Raw genomic sequence first — 27,996 nt, forward strand, 5'->3', positions numbered from 1 at the left:
TCTCCTTTTGATCCCTGGTTCTTCTTAGCTCTAGTTATGGTACTGGGAGGAATACTCTGTTGCTGCTCTTACAGCTCAGACCTGGGACGTCTTTGTCAAAAACTATTGACCTTTCTCTCATGGTTGAGCTTGGCATTCTATTCAACAACATTTATTAAGTCTGTATTATGTAAAAACGCTCAACTAGGCATGGGACACGTAAAGATGAAAAATGACCCAATCCCTGCCTTTGAGGAATTTATAATCTAATAGAGGAATGTAGTACACATACAAATTAGTATGATGCAAGATGGAATGTGACAGGAACAAAGGATAAGTCCAAAGTGCTTTGAGGAGGAAATTTGAGGAGGAAGAAACAAACCATTTTAGTTAGGGATTGGGGTTCACAGAAGTCTTTTTGGAGGTGTTGCTACTGGAGCTGACCTTTGGAAAAAGAGAAAGACTTCCCTGCAGGCAGAGGAGAAAAGAAAGCATACTCCAGACATATGAAATAGAGAGATAAGATTAGGGAACAAGGGAAATATTGTGAAATAAGACTTGAAAAGTAAGTTGGAACCTGATCTTGGGCAAGTCTAGGCCTCAGTTTCTTCAATTGTAAAATGAAGTTGTCAGATTAGATGATCTCATTGGGCCTTTGGGCTCTAAATCTCATAATCCTAAGGATTACATTTTATTTCATAGGGATATCTAGAGACAAAAATTACCCATGTAGTCAGGGATGTATTGGAGCCAGCTTGACCTGGCTCCAGAAAGCTTAGTTAATTTTCATTGTGAACATTTATACTTTGGAAATTGGAAAATGCTATATAGCAGGGCATGACTTTGTTCAATTTTTTTTCTTTTCTTTTTTTTTTTAAAGCAATTGGGGTTAAGTAACTTGCTCAAGGTTACATGGCCAGGTGTTTTCTGGGTGGGTGCTAAGTGTCTGAGCCTGGATTCGATCCCCAGGTCATCCTGACACTGGAGCCGGTGTTCTTACTTGCTATGCTACCTGGCCGCCCCAAATTTTTCTTTTATTGCATAGCTTTAAGAAAGTGATGGGGCAAATGTTAATAATATAGATTAAACTTAAAAATGTGTTGTTTATACATTCTACTCTCCATTCCTGAAAGCTGGTTTTTAGACATTGACCAGAACACCTCTGCATGTATAAGTACATTTTTATTCTTTTTCAGACCAATTGGAAACCAAAGATTACATCATTTGCATCTACAATAGGGAACTATATCCAGGATTATGACTGACATACTGAATCTAGAACTGAAAGGGACTTCAGACGTCACCCAGTACAAAGTCCACCTCTGCAGCATCCCTGACAAGATGCTGGTCAACTTCTCCTTGAAGACCCATGAGGTCTCAGGAGGCAACTCATTCTACTTTTTGATAGTTTGAAATGTTTGCGAGCATATTTTTATATTAAGTTAAAATATGTGTCTCTGTCACTTCTGCTCCCTGGCCTTGTTTGTAAGAACCAAGATATTCTAGGACCAATAAAAACAAAACAAAACAAAAAAATAAAAAGCCAATTTATTTTTAAGTGACAACCCCTCAGATATTTGAAGATGCTATCTTATTCTGTCTCTCTCTGTCCCCCTTATTAATCCTTTTTCTTTATGCTAAACTATTTCCAGTTCCTTTAAATGATCTTCATCTAGGGCGTGATTTTAAGTCCCTCCTCTGGATGTATTACTATTTGTCAAAGTCTTTTCTAAAATGGGACATCCTGGCAAATACTCCAGAGTATTTTGGAAGAATATAATAGAACTATTAACTCTGTCGTTCTGGACAACATATTTTTTTGGTTAATGCAATCTAAGGTTACAACAGATTTTTTGACTTCATGCTCTTGAGAATCAATTCAATTCAATTCCAGTTCAACTGAATTCACATTTGTTAAGTACTTACTATGTGTAAGACTATTCCCATAACTCCCTGCTCCCATATATCATCATGATATTTAAACTTCTCTGGGCTCTTGAAAGCCAAGACAAAAGATATCAAGCTCTGAAATGTCCTAGAAACCTAGAAATGCTTTAGTTCTGTACCCAATGAGGGGTAATGTACCAGTTTTGTTGTCTGGGAGGCAGACTAGGGAAGTTTAGAGAGACCCACCCCTAAGTTTGTTGCAAGAAAATGAATCTTTTTGGCTATAATAATTCTCAAAAAATATCTAGTAAGTCATAGAGAGGTTGCAATCATAGATCCTTGTAGTGCAAAGTACTGTGCTGGATAGTGGGAATACAAAGACAAAAATGAAAGAAAAAAGTTTCCATCAAGTAGATCACCCCTTTCTATTGAAAGATGTGTGAACAAAGCAGTAATTACATGATGATTTGAGGAGGGAGAGCATATTGACCACAGAGGGAATCAAGAAAGGCTTCATGGGGGAAGGAACCTGATCTAAGATTTTGAGAAACAGAAGGAAGAGGGAGTGCATTCCAGGCACTGGCAGGGAACAACCTGTACAATTGCACAGAAGAAATGTAGTACTGAGTTCAGGTAGCAGTGAAGCCATATTCGCTAGAATGTAGCATGCCTGAAGATGAATAATGTGAAATATCTAGAGAGCTAAGTTGAAGCTATATTGCAAAAGGCTTAAAGTGCCAAACTGAGGAATTTGTATTTTGTCCTAGAGACAATATAGTTATTGAAGATTTTTGAGTGGGGATGTGATATGATCACTCTCAACTCTTGAGAATATGAATTAGGTAGGTGTGTGGAAGATGGGTGGGAAAATTGCCTCTCTTCTTCCATCCCTTAGAAGGAGGAAAACTGATTAGGAGGCTACTACAACAGTCCAGACAAGAGGTGTGGAGGGTCTGGACTTAGGGAAGAGGTTGTGTGGATAGAGAAGAAGGTACATGTATGATAGATATTGTGGGGGTTGGATGAAAAAGACTCATTGACTGATTTTATATGGGGAGTGAGGGAGAGGGAAGAATTGAGGATCATTCTAAGGTTATGAACCTGGGTCACTGGAAGGATAATGATACCCTCAATAAAAATAAGAAGATTAGAGGAGGTTTGGGTGACACAGGACTGGATTTCTGGAAAGAGGTTAGGGCTAGGTATATTTGAGAATCACTTGTATAGAGATGATAACTGAACCCACAGTAACCTGATGTGATTACCCAGAGAGAGTGTTAAGAAAAGAGAAAGGAGGGCCTTGGGTAGAGTCTTAGTGGATATCTATTGTTGCAGAATGGGATATGCGTGATTGTTATAAATCAGTGTTTTCCTGACTTCTCTGATATAACTTTCTGGTCAACTGGCATAAAAGCTCCAAGCCACATATAGTCAGGGCTTCTCTTCTTGGTGAGTGCCTGAAATAACTCGAATAGCCATATCCTAATGACATGCTGAAGGCAGCATCATGGCACAGTGGATGGAGTGCTAAGCCTGGAATCAGGAAGATGAGTCTTCCTGAGTTCAAATCTGGCCTCAGACCCTTACCAATTATGTGACCCTGAGCAAATCACTTAACCTTGTTTGCCTCAGTTTCCTCAACTGTAAAATGAACTGGAGAAGGAAATGTCAAACCATTCCAGTATCTTTGCCAAGAAAACCCCAAGTGGGATCTTGAAGAGTTGGACACAACTGAAATGACTTGAATGAATGAAATGAACACACTGATCATACATATTTCCAGATGCAGATAAGGGAGGTTAAGTGCCACTGCATTCTTGCTGTAAAGTCTTGATGTGTTAGGTCAAAGTAAATTTCCTCTTTTTAAAAATGTTTCCATGCAGTGTCTTATTGCATCCCAATGTCAAATAGGAAGTAAGAGAGTGCTGGGATTAGGGTCCAGCAAAAGGGACTATGAAAAAATTGATCAAAAATGTAGGAAGAGAACCAGAGGAGGGGAGTCACAGAAACCAAGAGGAAAAAGAATGAAAGGGAGAAGTATTCAGCATTTTCTAAAACCACATGGAAGTCAAGAAGGACAAGGATTCCTAAACCATTGTATTTAGTAATTAGGAGATCACTGGTCATATCACAGAGGACAATTTCAGTCAAGTGTTGGGGTGAGAAGCCAGATTGCAAGGGATTGGAAAGTGAGTGAAGGACAATGGGATAATAATTGTAGATCTTTTTAAAAAAAGAGTTTGGTCATGAAGGGGAAGAGAAATATTATATGGTAGCTAGGGGGTGATGGTAAAGTCAAATGAATGTTTTTTTTTGGATGAAGCTTTTTTTTTTAAAAGGATGGGCATGTTGTGAATGAGAGTAGAAAAGAAGATAAAGATATTTGTGAGACAGAGGGTATTATTTTCAGGGGCAAGTTTTCAAGGGGTGGCATGAGCATAGTGTATTGGAGGGGAGCAAGGTGAATGATGGCACAAGGTAACAGGGTGACCTCAGCAAGATGGGTTCCATTTTTGTTATATTGGAGCAAAGGAGGAGCAGATAGGGAAGGCTGAAGGTGCTCATGATGCCTTTAACTTCCTTGGTAAAATGTAAGTCAAGGTCCTTTGCTGAGAGAGAGACAGACAGAGAGAGACAGACAGAGACTGACAGAGACAGAGAGACAGAGAGAGAGAGAGAGAGAGAGAGAGAGAGAGAGAGAGAGAGAGAGAGAGAGAGAGAGAGAGAGAGAGAAAGAGAGATAGTCAAGAGAGAGAGAGAGAGAGAGAGAGAGAGAGAGAAGGAGAAGAGGAAGTGAGAGGTTGGGGAGAAAAGAGGTTTGAAATTGTTACTTTGGGTAGTGTGAGTCAATCAGGGAAGAATAAATGGATTCCTACATAGCAACAAGCACCCTTTTGAAATCAGATGGTACAGTTTGGCAAGTTGTGAATGCCTTTATGATCAGAAGTGAGGGATCAAGGGTAGAGAACAGTGTTTAACTACAGAGTCAAGAGGGAAAAGTGAAACTAGGATGGAGTGACTATTGGTCTTCTAAAGGGCTAAGAATAGGTTTAGTGGAAATAAAGTAGAGAGAGAGTTGGGAGGACAGGCATTTATGATCAAGAAGAGGAAGCATTGTGGAGGTAGAATAAATATGAGTCATAGTAGTGTCAAGGTTATGACCTTCCTTGTGTGGAATGAAGGTGTAGGGCATGGAAGTTGGAAAGATTGAAGACTTGGGAGGAGCATTTGAAGGTATAACACTATGCGTTTCAAAATCCCCAAGGAAAGGTGATGGGTTGGAAAACAAGATTATAACAATGGAGTTGATTGTCACTGACAAAGGAGAAGCAATCACTTGAAGATAAGAAGATATCTGAAATACAGATTTGGATAGGTAAAAAAGATGAATGGAGAGAACCTCAAAGGAAAGGATTTTGCTGATCAGCAGCAACTGAGGGAGGGTCTCTAGAAGGGTGAGTGATGAACAAGGAGTGCATTTACTTTTCTTCATGGCCCTCTGTGATGAGAACGTGAGAGAAGTATGCTAGAGGCAATGACTGGGGATGCAGTGTCTTCTGAGAGGAGCAGTATAAGAAGATAGAAAGAGCAGGAGAGGAAGACGTCTACGATGAAGTAAAGTTTGTTTATAACAGTATGAAGTTTCTGGAGGATTCAATGGAAGGGCAGACCTGGTTAGGGGAGTAGGAGAGGGCTGAGGTGGACAGTATGGGAAAACATTGATTCCTTGTCTGTCCTAGTGTTTGAAGCTCTACTCTTGGTTAAGATCCTGAAGAGGTGTGTGTCTGGCTTCCTGATGGTTGTGGAGGGCTGGGGTTTTACTACTTTTTTTAGATGGTTTGATGAAGCAGGAAGGAATAGGTAATATGTCAAAGACAGATATCCCCTCCATATCTCAGGGGTTAGGGATACAGTGTCCTCGCAATATGGAAAATCTGAGTAAAATGTTTAGCCCTCCCTTTGTACCAGAGAAGTCTCAATTATTATAGTATTGAAAGATAAACTATGCTGCTGTTATATATACTGCATATATATGTATATAAACACACACATATATATTATACATTTCTGAGTTTCTAAATTTTTTCTGTCCTTTCCTGACCTTTACATGTCATCTGTAGTTTCTGCAGACCCCCCCCCAATCACATTTAATTTCTTATGCCAACATCTGCTATATTGAAACTGTGATGAAGAAAGTTGCAATGTGGAAGGGATAACTGTACTTTGATAATTTCTAGAGCAAGGAGAGATAATTTCTAGAGCAAGGAGATTTTTGAGTTTAGGCCACTAAATCTTCCAGTAATTTTTGTTCCATATGAACTACTTTTAAATCCCATCTCCTCCACTTTGTACTTATATAGTCCCCAAGTGTAAGACTTTATATTTATCCCTACTAAATTCCACATCATTAGAATTGGTCCATCATTCCAGCTGGTCAAAATATTTTTGGATTTTTGGCTAAGTATGCCATCTGTGTCTTTATCTGTATCATTGACAAAAATGTTTAAATCAGTATACAATCCTGTGGCACTCTAGCAGAGATAATACTGTTTTGGGTAAACCATTTAGAGATAGAAGAATTCATGCATTCTAGAACATAGATGAAAGAACATGGCATTAAATCATTGTGTTTGTTGGAAGTAGACATATGCATTTTCTTCTTTTTTTTTCCATTTTAATTTTTTTCCCTCTGCTTCTCTGAAAGTGTAAGCCACTCTTTCCAGAGTGCCTCTTTTGAGGGTTTGGTGACATATTCAAATATACTTCAGAATGTGGGCCTTGGGCAAAGTTCTTCATTTTCTATGTTCTCCTGCCTTAAGCCCTGAACCTGATTCCTCTGTGTCAGACTGTGCAAGGCTTTGGTTTCTTTTCTGTGATGTCTTGAGATTCCTTTTATATCTTTGACTTTAAGTTATTTGGCTTAAGGATGGTGGGATCACTTCTCCTGGGGTTCAACATGTCATGTTATTTGTGTCAAAATGTCCGAGGCAAGCTCCCAGGAATAAAACCCCAACAACCCTATTGAAGGAGTAGCATAATAACAATAGCTGACATTTATATAGTGCTTCAAGGTTTGTAAAGCACTTTCTGCACATTTTCTAATTGGTTCTCACAACAAACAACTCTGTAAGATAGGAATAGTTATTATCCTCATTCTACAGATAATGTAATTATGATTTAGAGAAGTTTGGTGATTTTCCCAATATCATGCAGCTAGTTAGAGACAAGATTTGAACCCTAAGTCCAGGTCCAGTACTCTATCCATTTTGTTACGAGGGTTGTGCTGCTAGTATTTCATACTGTATCTTGCCATCTAGATTTAGTAACATCCGTTTCAAATTTACACTCTCTAGGGAGAAAGTGACCTTTTTATGTGAGGATGCAAAGAAGTACTGAGATCATTGCTTCAGTTGTACCTATTTTTACTCTAGCATCCTTTTAAGAGATTGAAAAATTAGATGTCAGTCAATAAACATTTATTAAGCACTTATTATATTCCAAGCATTGTTTTAAGATCTGGGGATACAAAGAAAGGCAAAAAGTTTAAATTCTCAAGTTTAAATTCAAATGGGGGAGGCAACATATATTTAGTTAGATATAACCAAGATATATATGATCATCCCACTTGACAAATGGTGGGTTTTTTTGCCTCTTGTCTCTTCCCTTCTTCGTGATGTTCTAAATAACTCATCTTTTTATATTAAATTTCCTACTAGTTAATCACATGAAAGTTACATGTGATATCAGTATAGCTACAGCAATGTCATTGGTTTAATTCAATTTGACAAACATTTATTAAGCATCTACTATGTCCAAGGCATTTTGTTAGGCAGGTACAGATAAACAGGCATATTTGAAGATGGCTATATTGGAGCTTTCCATTTTCTGATTATTCATTGGCATCTTCAAGTCATTAACTCATAGCTCACATGGGGTCGGCGCTCTTACTCACTGAGCCACCTAGCGACCCCATTTACATACTCTCTTATGACTGGTTTGCAGGGATAAAGCTTTTCTATTTCATTTAGCTTGAAAAGTTGCTGTTTGAGGCTGTATTAAAGGTATTGTTCGCTTTCAGTGCAAATAAATTTTATTTTGAGGGAACTCTTTCTGAGAAAATGGTTCCCAATAGGCTTGTGATGGTCTTAATACATCTATAAACAATGCTATTTTCCCAGAAATGCTGTTGTTAAGGGACTCTTTTATTTATTAGTCAGTATTCAAATTTGTTCAAAAAGAATTCTTTTTAGTTTTACCTATACAAACCTCATTTTAAACTGCATTCAACCTCCTTTCATCCTGCCTCCCTCTCTTCCTTCTTCCTATCCATCACTCCCTCTTTCCCTCCTTTCCTCTCTTGATCTGGACCAGGGACTCCATAGGGTAGGACACTCAGTAAAAACCCCAACTCCCTCCACCAAAAAGGGAGAGTACCTGCTCTAAAGCTCAAAGTCTTTGTGAGCTGTGTGGAGGCACTGTGCCCTTGAGCCAAACAGTAGGTATGTGTGAGAAGTAGGCTTGAGCCCAGATCTTCCTGACTTTGAAATATCTCTCTATCCCCTACCTTTGCTGCCTCTTTTTTAAAATGGAAACTTGCATCATGACCATCTTCAGAGGTAACCTGTTTATCTCTAGCTGCCTAACAAAATGCCTCGCATATAGTAGATGCTCAATAAATGTTCGTCAAATTGAATTAAACCAATGTCACTGCTGTAGCTATGTTGACATCACATGTAACTTTCATATGATTAACTAGCAGGACATTTAATGTAAAAAGATGAGTTATTTAGAACATCATTAAGAAGGAAAGAGACAAAAGACAAAAATCACCATTTGTCAAGTGGGATGATTATATATATCTTGGTTATATCTATTAGTATATATATTGCCTCCCCGATTTAAATTTCAGAGAAGGAGCTGGAATGCAAGTCTGGAGCCCTGGATTCTAATCTTTCTACAGCTTCTACTAATTAGTTATGGGATCTTGATCAAGTCATTTAACTGTTCTAGACCTCAATTCTTTAGAAGGGATTAAATTGGATGATAGAATTTGGAGTTGGAGGGAACCTTAGGGATCATCTCCTTTAAGACTTTTATCTTGCAGATGAAGAAACTAAGGCCCAGAGAAATTTGTCCAGGGTAACACAAGTGATAATCAACAGAGCAGGGTTTGGTCAGCATCTAATGCTCTTCTTATCATTTGCCAGATGATTTCCAACATCCTTCCCAGTTCTTTTATTCTATGAAACTATGTCCCAAGTGATACCAGAATCCTTGTTTTGGCCTTTATTTCAGTTTTTTTTTTAAAGCAATTGGGGTTAAGTAACTTGCTCAAGGTTACACGGCCAGTGTTTCTGGGTGGGTGCTAAGTGTCTGAGCCTGGGATTCGATCTCCAGGTCATGCTGACACTGGAGCCGGTGCTCTTACTCACTGTGCTACCTGGCCGCCCCTTTTATTTCAGTTTTGCTATTCTGTTTTTCCACAGAGAAGGAATGGACCCCAGTTTACTACATAGTTTGACTCCCTGTATTTTGAAAATGAAGAAATTGAGGTCCAGGGAGGTTAAATCACTAACCCGAAGTCACACAGGTAATTCATGTTACAGAAAGGATTTGAATGCAAGTTCTCTGACTCCAAATTCAGTTCTGAAGCCTGGTTGTCATTATCATTGTTGGGTCTTAAGCCAGAGAAGGAAGAGTGCTAAGAACCGCCTAGCCACGAGTATTTCCTTCTCACTAAGGCTTTGTTTGGATCTTTCCAGAACAAAGAGATTTTCAGAGAGATTCAGTGCCTGCAATGTTTTCTATGCTTTTCTGGTCTGATGTGATGTGGGGCAAGATGTAGCTTTCTGAGCTCTGTGATGGATCTGAAACCCTGAGTAATTCAGGAACAGGCCACTTCAGACTGTTTTCCCTATCCCCTACTATTATTTATTATAAATACTTGTATGAATGACTAGGGTCATTCAATGTACTTCAGATTCTTTTTTAAGACTATATTACAGCAGCATCCAGGTGGCACAGTGAGTAAGAGTGCTGGCCCTGGAGTCGGGAGGACCAGGGATCGGTTCCGGCCTCAGATACTTAACACCCACACAAAAAAACTGGCCGTGTAACCTTGGGCAAGTTACTTAACTCCAATTGCTTTAAAAAAAAAAAAGACTATATTACATAGGCATACATTTGAATCAAAAAAATTTGCATAAAATTAAAGTTTCTAGCAAATTATGTTTGAATGTTTACAAATGCATGGTTTCCTTCAACCTGGCATTCTCCCTTCCCTTCTTTCCCCACCCCCTTTTCCTCCCCCTTCCCCATTCCCTCTTCCTGTATTACAGATTTGTACTTCTGGACCTGGACACTGTCCAGGAAAACAGAATCATTCTTCCTACTGTTCCTGGAGCCTGAGTTCATTTTGTTTGATTGACTTATCATCAAATCCTTACTGTGTATAACTCTCTTAAGGCTTCCCATGGCCAGGACTGTGAGGATTGTGCATCATAGAGTTGTATAATCATAGTTCTCTATCTTCCTTCCTTTATTTATCTTCCTTCCTTCTATTCTCCCTCCCTCCCTCCCTTCCTCCCTTCCTTCCTCCCTCCCTCCCTTTCTCCCTTCCTTCCTTCCTCCCTCCCTCCCTCCCTCCCTCCCTCCCTCCTTTCCTTCCTTCCTTCCTTCCTTCCTTCCTTCCTTCCTTCCTTCCTTCCTTCCTTCCTTCCTTCCTTCCTTCCTTCCTTCCTTCCTTCCTTCCATTCTTCCTTCCCAGTGTGCTATACCACACTACCTCCTGAAAGGAAGGACAGTGAGGAATGTTGGATGATGTAGGAATTGCAGTGATGCTTTTCAGTAGAATAAGTTCCTCAGAGGGCTAGATGTTACTGGGTTACATTATGATAAATAACAGAAAATGTTACCTGGTATTTGGTGAGAGACCAGATGAACATGGTCCTACCATAGACTCTAGAACACTATCCTTGTCTAGGATAGAAAAACATTTCATTCAGTCAGTCAATCAATAGATAGATACTTATTACAAAATATATACAAAAATAAATACATGGTATTTTTTTTTGAGTTGTGGAGTGGTGATGACTATAGGTATTGGGGTAGAGATCAAGGAAGGCTTCACATAGAAAGTGTCATGGTTCCCAGAATTTTCTTCTCCCCATCACTCTTCTGTATTAATTCTGAGGAAGTGTAGTTATTCCCACAGTCTGACCTTTACTCTTGTGTGGGTGGAGTCTTTCTTTCCCAGCACCTCCCTTCAAGTGTGACTCTTTTTCACTCTCAGACTCTTGTCTGAGTCTGCCTTGGGTATTAAAAAAGTTGTCTAAGACTACTACCTTAGAAGGGATATGGGAGAAAAGTTTCACTTGCTAAATCTTCTTCCTCCTAAATTTTTTGACTCAGTGCTCAGGGGATTCCATGATGGTCAGTATTCAAATGACTTAACCTTTTCCTTGCTTTGGAGGAGTCAAAGAATATTTATAATATTGTCATTTAAACATTATAATACATAATATTTATAAGCTCACTCTGGTTTGTTTTGAGCACCCAGATAAGGAACGTCCAGTAAATTAGAAAGAGAATGTCTTTGTTTACATATAGCTGACCACAATTTCCCTTGTAACTCTTCTTGAGCAAATAAAATATATCACACAAATAATGCAACGAGTTAATTACAATTTACTAAGATCTTAATATTATCTTTTAGAGACTAGATTAACAGCTTGTAAGATACTAGCTCTAAGGAAACAGAAATGAGTTTTTAAAAACAAACATAAGAGTGTAGAGATATACACTTTCCTGGGATGGAAAGGGAAGAGGGCATTTCATTATTTATAATCCCTGGAAAATAAAAACCTCTTTTCCAATCATCCTATGATTGAAGCTAAAGGAAGTGAAGGTGGTAGCAGGAGAAGATGGTGGTAGTCCTGCCACATACCCTTTCTGCCACATATCAATGAGTTTGTCACCTCTTTTCACTGATATGGGGGTAGTGTGTTCTTGAATACCTTTCTTCCCAGGAGATTTCAGTTTTTCCATTATCCCTTTAAGATATAGGAAGGAAGAGATTGTCTTACAGTAAAGTCACACTGCTACAGTTTCAAGAGACTTCAGTAGACAGGTATTGGGGACTTTATAGCTGCCAGTAGGCACTGATCTCCAATGCTTGCTACATAGAGATAGAGCTCAAAATGAGTAGAAATAGTGCATTAAGTCTAGCCAAGTTCCTAGGCCAACTTTCCCAAACCATTTTAACCGTAATGTAGCATGACCATATTAATACCAGCTTTGCTTTGAGAATTCTAGAATCTGTGACTTGGGCTCTTCTTCCACTCAACTCCTCTGTGTCTTAGTTCAGTCATGGTTTTCATGAATAGATGTGGCAAAAAAATGAATAATTTTACAAGTTGATAAATGTGTCTCTGAGATGAACTAATCTGATCTTCAGGCAATATATGAACAGTGATTACTGGGTCAACCTCAGAGCCTTTCCAGTCTGGTAGAACCTGTCAGATTTGTGTTCTGTTAGAGTAACTTTTGAGAAGCTAGGATAACCTGAACTCTATCATGATATATTGGAGTAGAACCCTATTAGAATTAAGCACAATACATTTATATTAATGAGTTATATAAAGCAGCTTGGAAACCTAACCATCATTGAAAATATTGGGACTCAGAATGAATTGTTACATGGAAACTATCCAAAGACATATAACCTGTCGATGTAAGAGATGAGAAGAGAGTATGCCATATATTATACCTTATTCATTTGAGAGTCTACTTGGTGTAAGCAGTGAACTAGCATTGGAGTCATCACAACCTGGGTTCAAATTCCACTTATGACTCTATTGATTATACAACTCTGGACTAGTCACTTGGTGATCACTGCTCCAGGCAATTCTCTAAGACTATAGTTGTACAATGGTTACTGATGGGCATTGAAGAGAGTTTCTTTATCATCAAAGAGTTTGCTATGTATTTATTGAATCATAGATCTAAGCCAAAAGAAAAAAAATCACCTATTTTATGCTGCATTGTAAAGCTAAAGTGAAAATTAAAACCTTCTACTGGTTACTTGGATTTGTTTTATAATAGAATATAGAATATAGTTGATCTTTGCAAGGGACTGCAAAGCATTTTGGTCCAGAAAAGTAAGTATTAATCAAGTAACAAAACTTATTCATATGGAACTATTTCCTCATGTGGTGGAGATCAAAATCCACACTTGTGTGAATAACTTCAGAGCTTTTCTCTTCTCCACCTACTTCTCATGACCACTGCTGCAAAACAGATAAGGCCACAGTCTGAGTAAATCAGCATAATCAGTGACATAATTTACCCCTCTCTTAACCATGCCTTTTTTACATTCTTTTGAGGAAATGAGTCCTTAGAGTTGCTAATTTTATGCTATGTTCTAGACAAATTTAGTCAAAAATCGTATCACTATTCTGTTATGGTAATTTAGTTCCTAGCTTATCGTATAGCTAGTCAGCTAGATAAAACAGTTATTATGTTCCAGGCACTGGACTAATCACTGGGGATACAGATACAAGCAAGCAAGATCTTAGTCCTTGCCCTAAAGTAATACATTCTAATGGTGAAGGTGAAAAGAGGCAGCATGGTAGATAGATAGCTATCCTGGTGTGGTTCTAGCTCAGCTATAAGATCTGGGTATCCCAGGGTCTGAGTACCAGGTTCTGGGGGGGGGGGGGGGGTGATGATGGCCAGAGCAGAGGCAGCTTGGTGTGGAGATGACTGGGAAGTATATTGAAGGACTAGTTTATGCAAAGTAAGGTGAAAAGTCACTTCTCTGATAAGTTGACTAAGATCAATTCAACACTTATTATATGCCTCATAATGTGCTAGACATGAAGGCTACTGTTTTACTTTCATCAGGACCTATACCTAGAGTTGCATTTCTAGCTGAGAAAGGCTCTGAATTTATTCTCCAAGAGTGAGACCAACTATACCACCTTTCAGGGTTCTAGGGAGACCCATGAGGGGTTGGGAGCATCTCTTTCAGTCCCATCCCACAATAAGCCCTCATTCTAGTGTGTTCTCCCCATTGTTAATTTCCAGTGCTGAGGGCCCCAATTTCATTTAATTAATTAACACCAATTAGCTTTTTCAAAGGGATATTTACTGAGAAGCTATAGTAAGAACAGAAGTTACAATGAATTTGCTACCAGACTAGGTAGGAGAGGGTCATACTCTCCCTTAACAGTCCCTGGGAAGATTGATCTCAAATTTAAAAGAATTTCTACATAGTATCTGCCCCACCAAGTTCACTTCTGAAACTCTCCATAGTTTATAGATGAATTGCTATAACTCCTTCTAGGTCATTTATGATCTATGCTGGGTTAAAAAGATTTATTGGGACTTCTAGATTCCAGAAAATTCTGGCATTGATTCTAGCTCCCTGACTTCTGGTGCTTGACATTCTTTCTTTTGAAGCTCACAAGCTTGTGCCCCTTTTCAATATTCCACCTAAAATCAGGAATAACAGACATCATAGACATCAGGGCCAATCTCTCAAGGGTAACATGGTAGCATCCCAAGTGTGTTTTTCTCCTGAAGGACAAATAGTCCTTGCCTCTCCACTTGAATTCAGACACGTAGAAAAAAGGAAGAGACTTGTTTTTGTCTGGTTACTGTTTTCAACAGTCAATCAAATGGTTAACAATCTGGAACCACTTATAGAATGTCTGTGCATGCTCCATGTTAAGGGACATGGCCCTTTCATCATATATCATAATGACTTTCTAGATGCAGACTCCCTAGTCTCTTCCACATGGGCTGGAAGTAGGGCACATAACTGTGCTTGCTCTGAGAATGGAATTCCACTGACCAGGCCACCATGGAGTGTCATGAGTTTTTTTGCTCCATCCATATTCTTTTGTACCAATGTGACCAAATGGTATAGTTTTGCAAGAAGGCAATTAGACAGTCTTTCTCCCATGGCCAAGAGAGTACAGAAATCCTGGGTAGAGTGATGAATGGAATGGCCAAGTTAAGCTGGGAAACCATAACTAGGAAGTACAGAATATGAAATTTAGCCTAATCTTGACTGAGTATTTTATTTGTATTATTCTTTTTTATTATATTTTAAATATTTTATAAAATATTTCCTATTACATTTTATTTTTTTCATTTTTCAAATGCTTTATTAACTTCGTATTTACATCATTAATTTCCACCAGATACTGAATTACAAATTTTCTCCCCATTTTTCCCCTACCTACCACCCCAGAATAGCAGTCCCACAGGATATCCCCTCCTCCAATCTGCTCTCTCCCATATCTTCTCCCATACCCCCTTAGACTTTTCCAGGGATCTCTATGATCCAGGGCCTATATATCTTCTTTCCCAATTACATGTAAGATAGTATTAATAATAGTATATATGTATATATAATTTTAAAGATTTGATTTTAGAACTTTGAATTCCAGATTCATTCCCTTACTCCCTTGTCACCCACCCTTACTGGGAAGATAAGCAGTTCAGTATAGATTGTACATGTGTAGCTAATGCAAAACATTAACATAATAAATTTATTGTAAAAGACTGACTATATTTTGCTCCCTCCTATCCCACCACCCACTTATTCTATTCTCTACTTTGATCCTATCCCTTTTCAAAAGTGAGTGCTTCCAACTTCCCTCCCCCCCCCCCAGCCTCCCTTTCCTTTCATCATCCCCCCTCTCATCTCCTTCGCCCTACTCTCCTATAGGGTGAGATACCCTATTAAGTGTGTATTTCATTCCCTCCCCGAGCCAAATTCAGTGAGAATAAGGTTGACCCTTTCCCTTTTGCCTTCCTAGTCTTTCCCTCCATTGTAACCCTTTTCCCTTGCCTCTTCTCTATGAGATAGTTTACCCCATTCTGTCTCTCCCCATCTTCTCTCATTATATTCCTCTCTCACCTCTTAATTTCCCCTATTAAGTATCATCTCTTACTATTAAATTGGTCCTGTGCCCTCTATCTATGTATACCTGTGTAATGTAATACCAAGCAAAGGCAACTTCCCAGGTTCAAAATACCAGCATAGGTGCTCTCTATTTTATTCAGTAACAAACCCAGAACAGAGAAGATCAAAACATGACATCATTCAAAATACAGTATTTACTAAGTATGATTAAATAATCTCCAAGTACTACCCCACCCCAGGACCTTCCAATCATTCAATCAATTACAAAGTCTCTGTTCTAAATACTTCTCCACCCCTAGGCTATACCTTAATTAAGTCCACCACAAAGCCCCTCTTCTCAAATGGAGATTAGTTTCCAAACATAAGTAAAATACATTCATTTGCTCAACCATAGAACACAAAAAGGTCAAAAGTTCCCCACCCCTGGATCACAATTGAATCCACCCCAGAGTTACATCAAGTTTAAACACAGCACTCAATACCCAAATGGAGGTCTTTTCTTCATCTTGACACGAGGCAAGTTCTCAGCAATCTTAGTTCCTGGGGAGACAAGGCTTAGCAAGGCCATAAGGTACATTGCCAGTCCCTTCATGAATTTATCCTCTGTCTGTAGAACAGTCCTAGAACCCCTGAACACATTAGCAAAGCCCTCTCCCAGGATTTCTGTAAACATCCAACAAGAAAATCCTTCTTCAGGGCTTCTGAACCAACAGAAAGGCTCCCAGACCCCTGCAACAACAGCACTGTCCTTCACCAGTGGACAGTATTCATTCTGTCTGCAGGACAGTCTCCAGACCCCTGCAACAACAGTACTGTCCCTCAAGCATATAAACACACATTCACATATGTATTCATATTCCCGTATACCCTCCGATATATACATATATATGTATATATATTTCTATTCCCTTCAACTATTTTCATACTGAGAAAAGTTTCATCAGTTACAATTATCATTTTTCCATGTAGGAATGTTAATAGTTCAACTTTGATCAGTGGCTTATGATTTCTTTTCCATGTTTACCTTCTCAAGCTTCTCTTGCTTCTTGTATCTGGATGTCAAATTTTCTATTCAATTCTGTTTTTTTTTTTCATTAAGAATGCTTGAATGTCCTTTATTCCACTGAATGACCATATTTTCCCCTGAAACATGATACTCAGTTTTGATGGGTAGGTGATTATTGGTTTTAATCCTAGCTCCTCTGCCCTCTGGAATATCCTATTCAGGCACTTCAATCCCTCAGTGTAGAAGCTGCCAGATCCTGTGTTATCCTGATTGTGTTTCCACAATATTCAAATTGTTTCTTCCTGGCTGCTTGTAATATTCTCTCCTTGATCTGGGAATTCCAGAACCTGGCTATAATATTCCTAGAAGTTTTCTTTTTTGGGATCTTTTTCAGGAGGTGATCAATGGATTCTTTCAACCTCAATTTTGCCTTCTGGTTCTAAAACATCAGGGCAATCTTCCTTGAGAATTTCTTGGAGGGTGATTTCTAGGTTCTTACTTTGATCATGGCTTTCAGGTAGTCCAATAATTTTTAAATTATCTCTCCTGGATCTATTTTCCAGGTCAGTGGTTTTTCCCATGAGATTTTTTCACATTGCCTTCTATTCTTTCATTTGTTTGGATCTGTTTAACATCATCTTTATTTACCTTAAAGTCACTAGCTTCCCTTTGCTCCAATCTAAACCCGAGGGAACGATTCTCCTCATTGAGCTTTTGAGATTCTTTTTCCATCTGTCAAAGTAGGCTTTTCAAGGCATTCTTCTCCTCATTGCCTTTTTGAGCCTCTTTTGCCAATTGAGTAAGTCTGTTTTTTAAGGTGTGATTTTCCTCAGCCAGGCTGTTAACTCTCATTTCATGATTTTTTTGCATTGTTCTCATTTCTCTTCCCAATTTTTCCTCCACTTCTTTTATCTGCTTCTTAAGGTCCTCTATGGCCTGTAACCAGCTCGTATTTTTCTTTGAAGCTTTTGGTGCAAGAGTTCTGACTTCACTGTCTTCCTCCTGTTCCATGCTTTGCTGCTTTTTGTCCCCAAAATAGGCGTCTAATGTTAAAGTCTTCTGTTTGTTTTGCTTCCTTTGTTTGGTCATGTTGCCCCTCAGTCACTTGACCCCTGGGCTTTTTGCCACAGTAGGACTCTGCGACCAGACAGGGAAGCTTTTGTCCCAAATGCTGGGGTTTTCTCAACTGCTGGAGGTATTAGTTGGGTGCCCTCTCTGAGACCTCCACATGCTCTGGCAAGCTGGTCATGTACCCCAGGACCTCCACCCTAGATTGCAATCCTTTAACCAAACAGGTTAAAGCAAGAGCGATTACCCCTCAGGCTCCTACACTCTGCAGGCCAGGAGCTTAAGCTGCCACTTGGCGCTGGCTGGCTGTGCTGGATGTCTCAGTGGCTTCTTGCCCTGGGGGCAAAAGCTGACACACTCCCAACTACTGGTCCCAAAGTCCTCACTGATCTCTCACTTTGTCCTTTGCATCTATGTGTTGATAAATCTGGAAACAGCCACAGCCACTGGTGCTGTGGAGCCCCTCTGGCCAGTGGCTGGTCAGGCCCTCCCTGGGGCCCCTTGCTGCTGGCCTGCTGGGCTGTCCTCAGCAGGAGGTTAGCTTCTCTGTGTCATTTTGTGGGTTCTTCAGCTTCAAAGTTTTTTTTAGAGACCCCTTTTTACATGGATTTGGGAAGGTGGAAGCTGGAGCCCTTGGGAGGTCCTGCTTCTACTTCACCATCTTGACTCTGCCCCTTATTTGTATTATTCTTGTAATGACTTTTTGCTGGTGTATTAATTTGGAATCCATATTTTCCTTTGAGTAAAAAAACAAACTACATAATAAAAAAGAAGGGCAATTAGGGGTAAGGAATGCCATCTGTGGTCATGGAGAAGAACACAAATAACTTGCTTTATGGAGTTCACAGCCACAACTATACTCTGGTTGGTTCAAAATGCTAACTAACTGAGCTAACTAGCCACAGAGTATAGAAGTTTCATGTTACTTGGAAAGTTAGATTCCTAAATTATAATATAATCTTTGAATTCATAGGTGGGGGCAGAACCTGTTTCAAAATTCTTAGGTAGCAATGTAAAGTATTTTGTGATCCCACATGGGCTTAAATATTTTAATTTTATTTAAATGTTTTAAGAGAAAGCAGTATAATTGGTGGTTAGGGTTTATGTAAATTTAAGGCAATATCTAAATTCTTACTATCATATCAGTGAAAATTATACCTTGATTTTATTAAGTAGGCAAGTCACTTAATTCTGTTTGCCTCATTTAATTAATAATAAATTAATCTTTATTAAGTGCCTACTATGTACAAAGCTTGGGGCTAGATACTGGTAGTGGTGGGTGGGTGAGTGAATATAGGTAACTACGGAATGGATTGTGCAATCAAGGAATTCACAATACAGTAAATTAAATAACTTGGAGATGCAGTCTATCTTCCTCTGTGCTTAATTTAAGACTATTGTTTAGTTCAGTCACTGGAATTTGGGGCCCCTATAGAGTAAATGAAATGAATAATCACTCACCCAAGTCCCCAAAACAGATGGAAAGTGGTTAAAAATAGCATATTTCTTTCATGAAGACCTCTAAGTCAAATTCTTGCTATAATTATTTAAATATTGTGGTTTAGTGTCTTCTATTAGATCTTGTTTTTTTCAGAAGTCCAGATGTTGAATTTACCCCCTTTGTATCTTCAACAAAGATGCATCTTTGGCTGCCAAAAAATGTTTGGAAAACTGTGTGCTTCAACAGTTTTATTATATTATTTTGAGTCTTTAAGAATATTTGAATGCACTTGTCTTTTCAGCTGAAAAATACACTGAATCTTTGTTAAATATTCTGAATGTACTAAATATACTATAGGATATGGAAAACTAATTTAATGCAATTATGGAAAAGAACAGCTTAGAGACTCATTTGAAGACTGTAGCCTATTGTAAAGGAGGAAATTTTGGTTCCTTCTTTTCTTCCCTCCTCCTCTCCAGGTGATCTAGTATTGGGATGACAAAGTATTAATCAAAGTGTTGCTACCCAGTGGTTCCTTTACAAAGTATGAACACATTTCTCTCATGAAATTAAGTGGAGTCTGGCTACTGGACAAACAAAAAAAATTGTCCATGCCCCTGGGGGCATTAAATAGATAAGCCCTGGAGACAGTACTTACTGCATTTAGAGAGCTGGAGACAATTAAGACAGGGGCCTTCAGCTGAGGAAGAATGATCCTGAGAAGGAATAACTCTTAGACATAGATGACTTTTTACTCCCCTTCCCCATTTTTCGCTTTGGGTCTAGCAGTGGAGCTACTTGTCCAAAAGGAAAGACCCATCCAACAACTGGAGGGTGAGTCAAAACAATTTGAGACAGAGTTGAGGGAGCAGAAACATGCACTCTGACACAGATGCAAAGAGATAGTCACTTGAGTCTAGTATCAACTTAGAGGAGTGGAATTTCTGGTAACATAAAAGAGATGACTATAGACTCAAGACAGAGCTATCCCCATCAATTTTGAATTAATCTTTGGAGAAGAGAACACTCTGGGAACACAGCTGAGCAATCTATCAACAGATATGCTGCATCTAGGAAGGAGTTTGGTAAAGATTCCCCAAGAGAGAAAGAACAGAAGGGCCCTGAAGTACTGGAGTTATGAGTTCTCTTGACCACATGTGTTCCCTATGTATGTTCCTCACTAACAGAGTACATACTCTGATTTTGTTTCAACTCTTTTTATGGACACTCTGTGTATTTGTGGTAGAGTGTGCCCAAATTTTACTGAAGGGATGTTTTGTAGTTTCTGTCTTTGCTATGTCATCCTAGTAAATACCTCTGCTATTAGTACATTGTATCTATTAATGGGAAATATACTGGTGGAGACTTTGGAGTTATAGTATTAGGAGTGAGTACCTTCAGGATACCCCTTAAATCCTGAGATAGGTGTACACACAGTCACATCTTTTTAATATATTAGCTTTGAGAACAAAGGACAACAATTACCATATGGCATATTAATATAGTAACTATTAAAATGGGAGCTTATTAAATACTTATGTATAAGATTGACAGTTTCCCAGACAGAAGAGTAACTGGATACTTTTTAGACCTTCATGGTTAATTGTCATTTTGTATGATCATCTCAAAAATCTTATCAAGCTATTCTTACTTCTTTTTGTGCTTATTCTTAGATTTTCTACTCATGATTCCATGTCAATCAAGGCTAACTTGTGTCTTGTTTTTCATATTGGACTCTAGAGGCTAATAATATTGTAAATTTAAGATATCTGAAAGACGAGAGGATTACCAAACACTTGACTAATTATCCACTGAGGAAAAATGGATGAAGAATACCTATTGTCTTGGAAGGCTATATTATTTGGGTGCATCGATCATCCATAGAATCAGACCATTAAGATGTACATCTTGAACTAGCTCTTTGGAAGTACAGTGAGCTGGGTTCAGAACTGAACAGGAAACTGTGACCTTAGATAATTCACTTTACTTCACTGGTCCTTAGTTTCCTTTTCTGTAAAATAAAACGATTGGGACTAGATGGCCTTTGAATCTTAGGGAATTTCCCCTCTTTTATAGCTTTCTTGGATGCAAATAAAGATACAAATACAAGTCAGTATTACCAGTAGAGGATGATATGGTGAAAAGAACAAAGTCTTGGAATCAAAGAGCCTGTTCTCCCTTTCACTGGCTGTGTGACATTGATTAAAATCTGATCCTGTTTCTTCACTTGTAAATTGAAGATAAAAATACACTACCTAACTCACAGGGTTGTTGTGAGAAGGCACTTTGTGAACCACAAATATGAGCTTTTATTAGTAACATGGTTGAGGGAACCAAATGCTGAATTCTTTATACATAAAAGGTAGCAAAAGTAGTATAATAAGGGTCTGGTCCATGCTCAGTCCCCTAGCTTGCCTGGCTGATTCAGTTTCTTAATGTGGAGCATGCTGGGAAGATGGTTTCTGGGAGGACTGTGATGACATGTTAGGTAAGTTCCTTCCAGAGACTATGGAACATATGTAGACATTTTATAACTGTTTTCAGTCAGCTAACTATTTGTTGAAGGGGGGGCTTTTTGACTGGCTTCATAGGCATTCAGAAAAAGCCTACCTACATTAGCCACATACTCTTGGCTCATTTTCTTTTGGCTTTATTTGGTGGCTTAGCTCAAAACTTCTGGTGAGAGACCATGCTGACCTTGAGAATTTTCAAAGATCGGGAGAATGAGCCACAGGAATCTGGGAATCAGAGTCCAGGCCAAGTTTCAAAACCAGTGTAGCCTCCAAACAGTAAGGAATTTTGGGAGTGACCTTTGGAATCCCAGACCCTGAGATGAGAATAAATCCAGCATCCATATCATGTTTGGACAAAAACTTGGCAAGAACAGTGCTATGGAGGTACTAAGTTTACTTCTCAGTCTACTTTCCTTCAGACCAAAGTGGTATGGGGTAAAGTATGCCCTCCAACATAGAGAGGATGTTTCTACATTTTTTCTTGCTATATATTTGAAGCAAATATTCCTTTGCCTCATTGCTAGCCTCTAACAATGGAGGGAACACAGCCAGTAGGACCTCAATTCAATGGTAGTAAACACAGTCACTGGACTTTTCCAGACATGAATAAAGTAGAGGAAACAGAACAGACGATTTTGAAGCCACCCTAAAGTCGATCATTGAGACTTTCTTTAACCATGTGGTTACTGACCAGAACCAGTTCTTCAAGGTTAATCCCTTATACCTCTTCAATTCTTCTGGAAGACATCTCCCCAACATCCTCAACACAGGAGGGTTGTATCAACCAAGAAAGTTGGAGCTGTTTGCATGTGCTGCATTTCCTTTACAGTAGAAATGTAAGTTCCTTGAAGGCAAGAACTTTTCATTTGTGCCTTTGTTTCCTTACTGCCTAGAATAGCATCTGGTACATAGAACACACTTATTAAGTGTTCATTGAAATTAAAGGAAAAAACAAATAGGAGGATTGATTGGTGCTGTTGGAAATTATATGTTTTTTTTTTAGTGACCCCTAAGTGTCTCCTTTTATTGAAGGCCTATTTTTTTTTTTTGCCTTTTTGGAGGGCAATTGGGGTTAAGTAACTTGCCCAAGGTTACAGGGCTAGTTTTTTTGTGCGTGTGTGTGTGGGTGTTAAGTGTGTGAGGCTGGAACCGAACTTGGGTCCTCCTGACTCTGGGGCCGGTGCTTTACTCACTGCGCCACCTAGCCACCCCACACCAATTTTTTTTTAACACTACTATTTTTCTAGTGATATTTTTTTTGGCCATAATTCATGGAATATCACAGTCCCCAAAGAATTAAAATCATAGAGCAATGTAGAGGTGCATGTGCATTTAAATAGCCTGTGATATATATTACTAAAGGGGCGGCTAGGTGGTGCAGTGAATAGAGTACTGGACCTAGAGTCAGGAGAACCTGAGTTCAAATGAGGCCTCACATACTTAACACAAAACTATCCATGTGACCTTGGTCAAGTCACTTAATCCCAACTGCCCTACCTTCTCCTCTCCAAAAAAAAAAAAAAAGAGTGGTAAAGGAAAAAAAAACCCAAAACCAAAAAAATATATTACCAGAAAAATTGAGGCAGGTAAAGTAGCATGAAGGATATCACTAAGGAGGCACAGGACAGCAAATGAAGTATAGCAGTCAGGTAACAAATTGAGGGACAACTTACAGACATGCTAGATATATCATAATTATATGATGTCCATATAATGTTAAGGGATGGAGATTAAGGACTCCAGGATATTGGATGGAGAATCTTTGGGAGGATAGAGATAAGAAAGATACAATATGATCAGGTAGGAATGGCTAATGATCAGCACAAATGGGGTGATCCACATCAATAAGATGGAAGGTTCTATAAAATACTGAGGCATTACACCCCCCCCCCCCATTGTTTTACAATATGTTTTAAAGTCTAGAAGGGAAAGTGCTTTTTATCCACTTTTTTGTCCTGTCAAATTAATCTTTGATATTCTTCTTTTTTCATTTAGGCAAATTTAGTTATTATTTTATTTATTTTTAGAAACACAGATATTTATTTTGGTACTGAGCTAAATTTGTAAATTAATTTTAAGAATATTGTCAACTTTACTATATTGGTCCAAACCATTGAAAGACATTGACTTTTCCTCCAATTATCTAGATCTTCCTTGGATTTCTGTCAAATAAGTTTTATAGTTTTCTTTATATGGAGTGTCCCATTATAGTGTGATTTTAGTCTTTATTGGTCCTGTGCAATACATTTCTCATGTTTGTTAATGCCATCATCATTCCCTCAGCCATTCAGGCAAAAGAAAAGACCTAACCTCAGTGTCATAGAATTATTTAATTTTAGAGTTGTAAGGCATGTAGAGATCACCTAGTCCAATCATCTGTCCCTACCTTCCCCTGTGAAGCAGGACTTTCCTTCATAACAGCCATGACAGATAGTTATTGAACATCTGTTTGAACATTTCAAGGGACTGGGGTTTCTAGGAAATGACACCCTACTTCATTTCTGGATGACAATAATTAGGAAAAATGCCATCCTAATATTGATCCAAAAAAATTGTTCCTAATTCTACTTGGGAGAAATAAAAAAGGTAAAGCTGATTAATCCCTTTGCCAGAAAAGAGCCATTCCAATATTTAAAGGCAGCTATAGCATGAATCCTTTCTTTTTTAGACTAAACACCTCCTGTTCCTTTGATCTTTCTTCATGTGACATGTTTTTCAGAACTTTAAGAGTCCTCTTTACTCTCTTCTCCATACATTTTTCTATCTGTGTGCTGTCCTGAACCAAACTTAATCCTCCAAATGCAGGCTTGTGCTTGAGCCAGTTCCTACTTGCTTGGGCTTGTCTTTAAATGTTCAGTTTGAGAATTTATTTACATCACATAAATCAGCAAATGCTACAAATCAATGCTTGATTTATTGTTTTGTTCATTGTCTAGACTTAAGAAAGTGATAGAGAAAATGTTAATCATGCAGATTATATTTAAAGTGTGTCCTGCATTTTCAGAGAGTACCCCTGTCCAGATATAATCTGATCAGTTCAGAGAACAGAGGAGTTATTACCTCCTTTCATATGTATCCATATATTTATTCATTCAAACTGAGAGTGCATTGGCTATTTTTTTGAAAGCCTCACATTATTGTAGGCTCAACACAATTCAACACACACCACACAAACACACACCTGCCACCAAGTCTTTTTCTCAGGTACTGCTGTTACTTTTCTTAACTTGAGTAGTTTGATGTTTTTCCATAATATAATTTGCCTAAAGACCTATTCAAACATGTTCTCATCAGTATCCATTGCTAGTTATAGTCATTATTTCCCTTATATCATTGATTGAACCAAGGATTAGTGTACTATTAATTTAACCAGTTAATATCAATAAGCTTTCACTAAGAGATATTTACTAAAAAACATATGGCAAGAATGGAAGTTACAAAACACTTCTTCCAACAAAGGGCAAACTCTCTAATCTATCATCTTGATCCCTGGAGATATTGGGCTCAGGCTTAAAGGGGGGGCTCCATAGCAGTAGCCCCACTCCTGAAGGTTTTTATGGGCTGTGCTGGTGCCTCACCCACTTTGGCTACTGTCAAATTCTGGTATAGACTTCCAAACTTTGAAGATCTCACAAGGCCGTGTGTACTAAAGGAAAGAAAAGACAATTGGGTAACCCATCCAAGACATAGGCTTGCCTAGGAGGCCATGCTTTCATTGGCTTCATAGTGGCTCTGCTTAAGAGACAGCCTGAGGCTCTCCTCTACTTGGAGTCCTAGAGCAGTTTATCCTCCCCACTCAAATTCAACCAAGAGGGAAAAGAGAAAAATTGGGGCTTATGGATGCATACCCAATTCCAGTTCAACAACAATCCACAGGCCATATTTTGTCACATAGTAAGCAGATAGGAAACATCAATAGAACAAGCAGACAATACTTGCTCCAAAGTGGAGAACAGGGCTTTCTACTATACATATCTAGAAAGACAGTCACCAATCATCCACATGGGAGATTGTATGAGACACAGTATGCTATGCATAATCCCTCTGAGGACTGGGCTCTCATCGACTAACTCATTACAAAGAAGTAGCAAGAATACTCTTACCTTCTACTGAGAGAGATAACATATATAGGTGTATATGCACAATACATATATATGCATATATGTATATATACACATGTGCACACATACATACATACAAAATAGCTAAAAGGCAACTTTAAAGGGGAAGAAATTAATAGGACCTAAAATTTATCTCTGATAAATTCATAATAATTTATTCATTGGTGTGTGTGTGTGTGTGTAACAAGCATTTATTAAGAAGCACCTATTATATGTCAAGCACTATGTTGAGTGCTTTACAAATATTTCATTTGATCCTCACAACAAGCCTGGGAGGTAGGTGTTGTTATCATTGTCATTTTGCAGGTGAAGTAACTGAGGCAGCAGAGGTTAAGTGACTTGTCTAGGGTCACATAGCTAGTAAATCTAAGGTCTGATTTGAACTCATATTTTCCTGACCTGCAGTTCAGTGCTCTGCCCATTAAATTCTTTTTGAGCCTTTATTTTTCAATCCAGTATATTAGCTATCCTTCCCAGATTTTTGTCATCTACAAATTTGGTTAATATTTGTCATTCCAGATATTGATAAAGATGGAACAGAACAGAGGGAAATATAGCATGTCACTACATACCTTTGTAGAGAATGAAATATTTGGTAGGCTGTCATGACTCATTCTTAATAACTCATGTTGGATCTTCCTGCTTCCTCCTTTCTTTTATAGTTACTCAGAAACCATGTGCTCAAAAATCTATTCTAGAACATTGCTAAAAATCAATAGCAAGCACATTAACCCATTTTTTCTGGAATCAATCCTTCTTTCTTGAAATGTGTTTGTTCTTGGTTATATGTTCCTGCTTATATCTTTTATATTCTTTTAAAATCCAAGCAACCTGTAAAGACACATTAATTATCTTACTATTTGTTTAGAGGAGTCAGGGTCTCATACCATTGACTTGAAGGGTTGGTACTCAGTGGGCAACTATGGACTGATCTTAAGAGATTTTGACCAACCAATAGGAAGATGGAAAGAGAGGTTACATCCCATTCTCCTTGAGACAGCTTATCCTGGGATTTTTCTCTGATGCAACCACACCTACCTTTATCCTTGTCAACTCTTCACTTTATTTCCTTCCTCTTCTGGGCAAGCTACCAACCTACTTCCTTCTGCTACTACCCAGTCCACTACTGAGGTACCTATTGAAACAGTAGCATGACTGTCTTCTGCTCCCCAAATCACATGGTGATCAGAGGACAGTTTCTATGCTCTGGACCAGTCAAGAGCATAGTAAGAGTCCCATTTGGCACCTCCCCCCCCCTTTTTTTTGTTTTGGGTGAGATAGAAAGAGTCTCTCAGGACAAACAAGCATGAATGGATTGTGATTTGTATCCCAAATCACATTACATCATCTTTCCTCACAAATTCCCTTCTCTTCCAAACTATTTTTCCCAAATGTTTGCCAGGGGTAGCATCTTTCTAGTCACCCAACTTTACAATATCTTTCTGTTCTCTTTGACTGCTCTTCACTCTCACTCATTCCATATATTCAATCAGTTGCCAAATCTTGTCCTTTCTATTTCTACCATATCTTACATTTTCCTCTCTTCTCTTTACCACTCTAATCCAGGGCCAGAAATGGGGAACCTGCAGCCTTGCGGTCACATGTGACCTTCTAGATCCTTGGGTGCAGCATTTTGACTGAGTCCAAGTTTTACAGAACAAATCCTTTTATTAAGGGGATTTGTTCTGTGAAGTTGGATTCAGTCAAAGGGCTACACTTGAGGACCTAGAGAGCCACCTTTGGCTTCAAGGCTGCAGGTTCCCCACCCCTTATATGCTCTATTCTCCCTTTCTCAAGTTTCCTTTTTTTTTTTTTCTAGTTCATCCCCTATATAAGTGGTTTCAAAGTATGGCCTGAGGACCACTAGGGTGGTCTCTGAAATCTTTCAAAGGGTCCCTGAATTCAAAACAATTTTCATAATAATACTAAGATGTTGTTTGCCTATTAAAATACTCCTCCCTTGTCCAACTACGTATTTGTATGAGGTTGAATTTGCTTCATAAACTTCAATCATAGCAACATTACAACAGATTGAATGTAGAAGC

Source organism: Petaurus breviceps, unplaced genomic scaffold (assembly GCF_028583685.1).
Source record: "Petaurus breviceps papuanus isolate PSGF00001 unplaced genomic scaffold, PetGlider_PUasm1.0 90700, whole genome shotgun sequence".
Classification (NCBI taxonomy): Eukaryota; Metazoa; Chordata; class Mammalia; order Diprotodontia; family Petauridae; genus Petaurus; species Petaurus breviceps.